Genomic DNA, 10,799 nt, shown 5'->3' with positions numbered 1-10,799 from the left:
TTTCTCTTGGCCTGGGGGCTTACATATCTTGTTGGTAGGATGAGCTGACATTCCTGTCACAAATTTACTACAAAGTTAAATGATGATTGTTAAGCGATGTGTGTTTGCTATTGTGTCCATGTCAGAAGTATCCCCATCTAACTCCTCTTGTTAATTATAGATGTGTTTGCTATACTGTCCATGTCAGATGTACCCCCATATATGTCCTCTTGATAATTATAGATATGTGGTTCAAATGTGACTCTAATACCAAAGAAATTTTCACAATTTTTGCTAAAAAACAAAAAAGCGAAAACAAGAAACTAGTAAGTGTTTTGCTTATTTCTAGAGGATCATCTGGAGTTTTTATTATCTTGGACACTTTTTATCTTCCTCTAATTTCTAAAGGTCAAGGCTGTCCAACTGGGGGAGTTCCATGTCTATAGCTTATGTTGTAATATTTTATATATACATAATAATGAATTATCTTATTGATACAGTGTTTCTTGTAATGGGTTCATTAAATTTTCTTTTTAATATATGCTTAGGGGCATATATATCTTAGTGGTAGCATGAGCTGAAATTCTTATCACAACTTTACTACAAAGTTAATTGATGATTGTCAAGCGATGTGTGTTTGCTATTGTGGCCATGTCAGAGCTAGCCCCATCTATGTCCTTTTGTTAATTATAGATGAGGTTCAAATGTGACTCTGATACCAAAGAGATTTTCATAATTTTTGCTAAAAAACAAAAAAGCAAAAAGCAAAACTAAAAACTATTAAGTGTTTTGCTTATTTGTAGAGGATCATCTGGGGTTTGTATTATCCTGGGCAGTTTTTATCTCCCTCTAATTTCTAAAGGTCAAGGCTGTCCAACTAGGGGAGTTCCATGTCTATAGCTTATGTTGTAATATTTTATATATACATAACAATTAATTATCTTATTGATACAGTGTTTCTTGTAATGGGTTCATTAAATTTTCTTTTTAATATATGCTTAGGGACATATATATCTTAGTGGTAGCACGAGCTGAAATTCTTGTCACAACTTTGCTACAAAGTAAATTGATGATTGTCAACGATGTGTATTTGTTATTGTGTCCATGTCAGAGCTAGCCCCATCAATGTCCTTGGTTAATTGTAGAGGTGGTTTAAATTCGACTCTAACAAAAGAAATTTTCATTAGTGTTTTCCTTATGTATAGCGGATCATATGGTGTTTCATTATCTTGGGAAATTTGTAGGTACCTCTACAGGTCAAGGCTGTTTAACTAGGGGAGTTACATGTCTAGCTTAACTTGTTGTGACAAAAAACAATCTTGCTTAATGTTGTAATATATAGATGATGTTTTTAATGAATTATCTTATTGATGTAGTGTTTCACGTAATGGGTGTTCTGTTAAATTTTTTTATTTGTTATTTTTATTGGGGGCTTATATTTCTTAGTGGTAGCATTAGCTCAAATGGTGTTAAGCATGATGCAACTTGACTACCAATTTAATTGATGATTTAACAAGTTCAAAGTATTATTTAGGTACTTCCAGAATATAATGAAATGGTGTTCTCTTCTCTCATATTAATAGTGAACCCTACCATAAATTTAATAAGTGGACCTCACCATAAATATGAGAGGAGGAGAGAGCACTATTCTGCGTGCTCCGAGAATATCTAATAATTACTCATAACTATGTCCATGTCAGAGCTAGCTTCAATCTAGCTTCCATTGTGTGGCCCCAAATAATAATAATAAATCTATAGCTTCCCTCAAGCTAAGAAAAATGTGACTCTAAGAACAAACACAGGGAATTTTGAATTTTTGTGGAAAAAAAGAAGGAAGTTTTGATAAATATTATAGGGATTGGGAATAACCTTGAATGTGGAAATTGGCCTCTTTGTCTTGGGGTGGCCCTTGTTCTTAGTCTCTTTGTTTTTATTATAAGTTAGAAATTGGTCTTGGTCTCTTGAATTATGATATCCCATGCCTTGCAAGGCAACTTAGAGATGGGCACATTGACCTGATCTTAAGGTGTCGCAAATTTTGACTGGGCAAGTCAAGATTGTAGCTTGTAGGTGCGGAGCTGCTTCCTCCACTAATATCACTCCAATTGTCCAATTGGACTGAGATGGGATTTTCATCCCAGGTCATGTTATTAGGTGAGATAATTGACAGTTTTTCGGATTTATTTTATTACAGAATAATTTTCATACCACACACTTTCACGTATGTTTTGTTATAACTATCCTATTATGCATGTTGTGATTAACTATTTATCATTATCACACGGACTTTTTTTTTTTTTTTTCTCTACTATTCACTGTCTGTAACGTAAAACAATTATGGCAAAGTGTCTTTGAAATAAAACAATTGTGGCAAAGTGTCTTTGAAATAAAACAATTGTGACTAAGTGTTGTGAGAGTGTGTGGTACTATAGAATTATTCGTTCATTACCTAATAATATGTAAACTATTAGTACACGGTTATTGGCTCGTTGGTCACTCCAAAACAAGAAGGGGAAAGAAAGAAGAAAGTGAAATATTTCCTACCGCTACTCTGCTTCCATGCTGTCATCAATTATGAACAATATATTTGGCTACCAAACACGAACCTACTATGAAATTAAAATGACTTATTTTCCATTTTAGAAAGGGCAAAAACTAATGGCTTTACTTTTCTTAATGCCATTATTTATAATTTAAAATTAGATTGCCAACTCAAAGCATAAGAGTTAATAGTATAAAACGAAATCGCAGTTAATGAGTATGGACTCTGCATTATTTTTCAATGTCATTATAGTTAAAGTTAGATGGTCAACCCAAAGCTGAAGAATAGAAAATGATCCCACCAAAACTGATGAGAATGGCTTTTTATTATTGTTATTTTTTTTTTTAATTTTTAATTTTTTAAAGCCGGAGAATGGACTCTTTCATACTACATACTAGTACTATAGAGCTGAACTCTATAAGACTATAACCACAAGTATAGATGTGGTTCAAAATGTGACTCTAATACCAAAGAAATTTTCGTAATTTTTGCCTAAAAACTAAAACTAAAAACAAAAACTAATAAGTGTTTTGCTTATATCTGGAGGATCATCTGGAGATTGTATTACCTTGGGCAGTTTGTATCTCCCTTTAATTTCTAAAGGTCAAGTCTGTCCAACTGGGGGAGTTCCATGTCCATAGCTTAACTTGTTATGGTGAAAAATAATCTTGCTTATATTGTAATATATTATATATACATGATAATAAAATTATGCTGAAAAATAATCTTGCTTATGTTGTAATATATTATATATACATGATAATAAATTATCTTATTGGTACAGGGTTTCTTGTAATTGGTTCATTAAATTTTCTTTTTAATATATTCTTACTGGCATATATATCTTAGTGGTAGCATCATGAGCCGAAATTCTTGTCACAACTTTACTACAAAGTTAATTGATGAAGATCTACCTAGTGATTTGGATGTTGTATTTTAATCTGATTTAAATTAATGAAATTCCTTACTGTTTTCTCAAAAAAAAAAAAAAAAAAAAGTTAATTGATGATTGTCAAGCGATGTGTGTTTGTTATTGTGTCCATGTCAGAGCAAGCCCCATCAATGTCCTTGTTTAATTGCAGATGTGGTTCAGATGTGAAAACAAAAGAAATTTTCATTAAATGTTTTCCTTATTTCTAGCGGATCATCTGGAGTTTTATTATCTTGGGAAGTTTGTATGTACCTCTAAAGGTCAAGCCTGTTTAACTTGGGGAGTCACATGTCTAAGCTTAACTTGTTGGGGTGAAAAACAATCTTGCTTAGCTTATGTAGTAAAATTTATACATGATGTTTTAATGAATTATCATATTGATGTAGCGTTTCATGTAATGGGTGTTCTGTTAAATTTTCTTATTTGTTATTTTTCTTGGGTTAGCATTAGCTCAAATGGTGTTAACTGTTAGCATGTCACAACTTGACTACCAAGTTAATTGATGATTTCATTCTCATCAAAAAAAAAAAAAAAAAGAGTTACTTGATGATTTAACATGCTCAAAGTATTAAGCAATGTATATAAGTTATTGTGTCCATGTCAAAGTTAGCTTATCTATTTTTGATGTGGTTCCAAACACAAGGTTCAATCCAGCTTTCATTTTCTAGCCCCAAATAATAATAATAATAAATTTAGGGTTTGGTTAACAGGTGCTCTTAGAGCATTTGTTAATGGATTATTTCAGTAAAATTTTTATATCATTTTTATGAGAAATATAAAAATTGTCAAAAAAAAAAAAAAATCAGTTAATTCTTTCTTTTTCTATCAGAAGTTTCTAAAAATATTTACTAAACCAATACTATTAGGACATTTCTTAAATTTTCCCATAAATCTATAGCTTCCTTCAGGCCAAGAAAAATGTGACTCCAAGAACAAAAAGGGTTCTGATAATTTTTGCAGAAAAGAAGGAAGTTTTGATAAACATTGTTGGGATTGGGAATAAGTGAATAACCTTGAATGTGGAAACAAGGCCTTTGTCTTGGTCTAGGTCTTAGTCCCTTTGTTTTTATTTTAAGTCAGAAATTGATCTTAGTCTCTTAGACTATGATATTGATATCCCATGTCTTGCAAGGCAACTTAGACTATGGTGCCCCATGACTTGCCTAAAACTTAATCAGAAGCAGCACTGTCTATGGAAACTACTACTTACTTTCCTGCTAGGCTTTGAGAAATCAAGCCAATGGTTGGAGTTATTAAGGTGTCGTAAATTTTATACCTTGAAATAGAGACGGCACATTGGCCTGATCTTATGGTGTCCCAAATTTTATGATTATAGGCGCGGAGCTGCTTCCTTCATTAATATTACTCCAGTTGTCCAATTGGATGGAGATGAAGGTGGGATTTTCATCCCAGGTAATATCATTAGGTGAGATGATTGACATATTTTGGATTTATTTACCGAATAATTCTTTTACCATACGGCACTTTGTCACGATTGTCACTGTAATTAGCCGTTTGTTACTATCACATAAACCCGCTATTCTTTCTTTGCCAATCAAAGTTTTATCACATAACATAATTGTGACAAAGTGTCCCTCAAACGTGTGGTATTAGAATTATTCTTTCATCATCTAATAATTTGTAAGCTATAAGAATACGTGTCATTGCTTACTGCTCACTCCAAAAAAAGAAGGGGAAGGAAAGAGGAAAGTGAAACATTTCCTACCGCTGCTCTCTGCTTCCTTGCTGTCATCAATTATAAACAATATATTGGCAAAAGCTAATGGTATGGGATTTTGAGCAACAATTTTTAGTTTTTAAACAATCTTATATGTATTTTCATACACTTTTTCACTCATATGTATTTCCAAAAAATATAAATAATGTTACTAGAACAATGTTACCAAACTGGCCATTTCTTAATACCATTATTTATAATTTATAATTTATAATTTAAAATTAGATTGCCAACTCAAAGCTCAAGAGTTAAAACGAAATCCCCACTGCAGCTAATGAGTATGGACTAGGGAATCTGCATTATTTTTCAATATCATTATAATTAAAATTAGATGGTCAACTCAAAGCTCAAGACTCAAGAGTAGAAAATGACGCATCAAAACCACCGACAATGGCTTTTTTTTTATATTTTATTTTTTTATTATTATTTTTTTAGGCCGGAAAATGGACTCTTTGATAATAGTACTATATAACCACAAGCAACTCCCAATGCAAGAGGCAAGAAAAACAAGACAGTTTTTTTTTTTTTTTTTTTGGGTAAACCATGAGTTAACATTAAACTAAGAATTCACAAGACTATTACGATGCATATTAGTTTTATCCAAAGTTAACAAAGTTTCCATCACAACTGTTGGGTTACAAAATACAACAAAATGGGATAAGGATTGTGCTCCTAGCTTAGCCAATGCATCCGCACATTGATTGGTTTCACGGTAAAAATTGAATCACGTGCTTATTTGGGATTTCCTTCAAGAGGTTCCTGCAATCAGTTAAGAGTGGTTGCATCACGAAATTTTCAGACTCATCTATATATATAATAATAGGTGAAGCAGAGAGAAAATCCAATTAGATTTCAATTGGATTCTCAATTTTGCGCCACTTGTCCTAACCAAAACTCAAAAAAAAATTTAATTAGATTATAAATTTGACTTCAATTTTGTGTCATGTATCTTATCTAAATTTTCTAATTTTTGTGCCCAAATAAATGATGCATTAACATTTAACACAGAAGCCAATAAAACCACAATAATAATGCTCATTGGTCTAAACAAAAACATCTTACCTGCACACTTTCATGGAGATTATAAATTGGACTCCAATTTTGTGTCATGTATCTTATCTAAATTTTCTAATTTTTGTGCCCAAATAAATGATGCATTAACATTTAACACGGAAGCCAAGAAAACCACAATAATAATACTCATTGGCCTAAGCAAGAACATCTCACCTGCACACTTTTATGGGTGATCTCAATAGAGTCTGGAGCTCTTCTAATCTCACAACCAGAACCAAGGAGTCCAACAAGAAAGACTATAAAAGTAAAACATCATCTCCTCCTAATTCCATATCTTCATCCCATGTCTCCTCCTCTCTCAACCTCTACCAACTAGATCCACACACTGCCCTCTCCTCCTCCTTACGGATTTTTTAGAGCAAGGCCGGGTTCAAACACAATGTTCAATCCCACTCTTCCTTGCTTCACACTCTCATACATTAGCGCTTCATTGGTACCTCCAAGAAGATTCCAAGCTCAATGATTAGTTCTTATTTTTTAATAGTTTTTAGTGTGTCTGGATTAAGATTTTGTTAATTTGTTAAAAGTGACAAAAATATAATCATATATATTATATTAAGTTGAAGTTCAATTTTAGAATTCAAATTGAATCAAATTGATTTCTAATTGTAGTTTAATTTTGTGCTATGTGTCCAATTTGATTTTTAAATGTTGGTGTTAAGTTACTTCTATTCATAATGCTCAATGTGGAAATTGAATCTACTAAGATAAACATCTTATCATCACAATTGTTAATATTTCCGTGCGTAAGCACGGACTACATGCTAGTTATTCATAAGGATTACAACACTCAAAGTATCAAGTTAAATGATTAAATTAGTCAATCCCATCTCCCTGGCTAGGATTAACCCATCCCTTAGAGCCCACATCTCTACTATGATACTATTGGTGCACCCGAGCCCCCTAGCATAGCCTTTCACACCCTCCATCATGATCTGGAATTAAGAAAAACAAGATAGTTGTTATTGCTTTTTTGGGTCTTTAAATAATGTTGAGGACCATTTTTATTTTTGCAGAAACCCGCTTATTAGAAGCCCAAACAACAAAATAGCCCAACAAGCATGATTTCTTTTCTATTTTATCTCATCCTATGGAGCTTTTTGGTACTTATAGTTTGGTTGGAGGAATGAAAACTTACTTGGATAGATATTTATAATGTGATCTCACATTTGACTTTAAAATTTAGAAATAAAACTCTCTAAAAATAAATAATTTAAGACACACGATGCAAAATTGGATTTCAATTGTAAAATCTAATTGGATTTTCTTTAAATTTTACCTATCAATATATATATAGATTGGAGTAATTTGGTAACTTTGTTGGCAACAAGCTTTTCACACTTGTTTTCTCTCCAAATTGGAGAGATTAATTTTTTATGGGCTCAGGAGAAAATGTATAGGCCTTACCAAAAATCCTTCAACTTTTCTCTCCTCATCAAATAGCACCCAATCCTATTATCTCTCCTTTATTTTCTATCATTCATATTTCACCTCCAACCAAACATAGCTTAAGTCTACTTTTTTCTTTTTTCTTTTCTTTTTTCTTTTTTTTATGAACAAAAAAAAGGGTCTCATGCGTGTGATCATTGACCCGGCCCACTTAAACCCGTTATTGATGGCATAGGGCACCTCTAGGCATGTTAGAGCTATCCGCATCGTGGCACAGCATTTTTGCGAAGCGTACAACTCGAACTTGGCAACTCCTACACTCGTCAGTATGACCAAATCTAGGACTCCTACCAAAGCACCACGCCCGGGGGCACAGCTTAAGAAAGGATTTTGGTACACTTTTGAGCTCAAAGGAAGAAGAAGAACGTGGGTTTGGAGCATATACAGGTCCATGAGCCCATAAGTGTGCCATGTGTAAGTCAAAATCTAAAAAATAAAACTTTATTGTAAGAATATTTCACATTCATACGTTATTTCATATTGATTAACATTTAATGATAAATTCACCATCAATATTTAATGATAAATTTACCAAAGGCTTTGTAACTAAATTGCCACCTCCCCATGCACAAAGTGCTTGAGGATCTAAGGAAGAAGTGTTCAAACAATGAGATTAGCAGCATATTGTAATTATCTCTTAAAAAAAAAAAAAAAAAAAAAAAAAAAAAAAAAAAACTATCATTAAATGCTCAGTGACATAAATAATCCCCCAAATTTAACTGCTTCAATAGGCTGTAAACTTTTAAGGGAAGCCAACCAAGTGACCTCCACTAACCATATTACACAAAATCGACACTAAACCAAATTATTTTCACTTTCCCATGAAACCCATGGATCAAAATTACCAAAAACTCAAAAGAACCACCAGTTAAGAATAGTCCCTAGGGATTTTAGACATCCTAGACCTCTATAAAAGCCAAGTTGGTGGGAACTTTAATGTGTTCTTCACCAACCTTATACTACTTCATTTACAATTTTTCAACAAAACACATTTTTGTGTCAAATGCCACAAAGGCCAAAACAAGTTTCTTGGGTCCTTGATCACACATGGACAGTACTCTCTCTCCCCCGTTCACATCACTCTAAAGTATCCCTTTTTTGTCACAAGCCCGTCTCCTTTGCTTCTTGTATTTGTGGTATAATTTCTTCTATTCGCAAGATAATGCTTTTGTGTGCAACTCATGAGCCAATGCTACTAGCCTTCACCATAATATGGGTTTACGATAGTAGCAAACTCAACTCCCATCTTGAACTGAGTCCAAAAACGAAGCCAATCCAAACATGACATGTGGCATTATGAAGAAAAAGACTACAAAAAATTGAAAGAAAGTTTGGTTATTGGGTACACTCCTATCACTCTATCAGTGGAAGTGGCATATGGAAGAATGTAAAAATAAAATTCCTATTTTCAACCCTACATGTTCTAAATGCTCTAATACCAATCAAGATTTTTAATTTTGATCCTTTTGGGTTGTTTTAGCTGCTCTTTCCACGTGACATGTAAATGGCCTTTTGACTTGGGTTCAAATGGGAGTTGAAACCACAACTCACTTCAGTGCCTATGCTAATGGTACACTTAGTAGCCACTCAAGGACTATCACTTACAAAACACCATCTACAAAGTGATCTTTGCAGCATAATGAATTACAATTACAATTACAACACAAAAGATTTGGGGACGTTAGAAAGAAGTGGTGAAGAAGAGAAAGAGAACCCATGCTTCCACACACACACAGCAACACCCTTACAAATATATTGGATTAATAAGAAAGGACTAAAACATTAATGAGACTTTATAAGAAATTAGAATCCTTTATAGTTTTTGAAGAAGTTAGAGAGTGAACATCTTAATTTATTGAGACTAAAACATTAACTTAATAAAGGCCATTTTTATTGAGAGTGAACATCTTAATTTATATAAAAGTTATCATTATTTTAATAAAAGGTAATTTTACTAATTAAATGATTATACGAATCGCCTTTACTTGTAAAAATTCTTAACTTCTATTTGTCAAGAGCCTTGTAACTTAAAATCTATATATCTATATATATAATGATAAGTGAAACTAAGAAAAATTCAAATTATAATTCCAAATTAGAGTTCCAAATTTGCGTCATGTGTCCTAAATTATTTATTCTTAAAGAGTTTTATTTCTTAATTTTAGAATCAAATGTGGGACCACATCATAAATATTTATCCAAGTGAGTTATTAAGTAAAAAAACCAAAGCGTCTAGAATAAATGAATCATAATATATATATATATATATATATATATATATAAAGTGCTTCACAATAATTTAAAAAAGAAAAAACATTGACAATTTACATTTTATATCTAATAATATCTTTACAAAATTTTTTAAAGAGTTAACAAAATATAAAAATGACTATCAATAATATTTAAAGTATATATATATATATATATATATAAATTATATTATACATTTTATTGTATATCTTTAAGTGTATCCATGCATATATATGGTCATGGGGTTACAAGCTAGTTTATATATATATATATATATATATATATATATATCATATTATATATAATAAAAGTTGGGCTTAGACACCGTAGTTGCGCCACGTGGCTTCACCAAATTACAGAAATTTTTTTTAATTTTTGGATTTTTAAAGAACTAAAAAGGAATAGTATACTACTAGGACTCTAATTCATTCTTATCATTAAATAAAATTATATTAACATTATTTTTTTATTTGTTAGGATATATTTCTTAAATTAAGGGATAATATATAACATACAAAAAATTAATTTAGATAATATATATCATCTAATTAACATTATTTTTTTTATAGATTTTTTAAAAATATTTTTTTTTTGTTCTTATCTTTTTTTTCCTATAATTTCTAAGTTGATAAAAAAAATTTAATATGAAATCACTTCTTTGGATAAAGTTTGATAGACACAAAAACTTAATAATTTAATATCAACTTAACTTCTTCTCATCCATTAAAAAAAATATATATTCTTCTTTTTTCCCCCAATTTTTGATTTCTACGTTATCTTTTTTTTTCCCCCCTATAATTTCTAAGTTGATAAAATTTTTTAATTTGAAATCACTT

The sequence above is a fragment of the Quercus lobata genome, chromosome 10 (assembly GCF_001633185.2).
Source record: "Quercus lobata isolate SW786 chromosome 10, ValleyOak3.0 Primary Assembly, whole genome shotgun sequence".
Classification (NCBI taxonomy): domain Eukaryota; kingdom Viridiplantae; phylum Streptophyta; class Magnoliopsida; order Fagales; family Fagaceae; genus Quercus; species Quercus lobata.
This window is presented reverse-complemented; position numbering follows the sequence as displayed.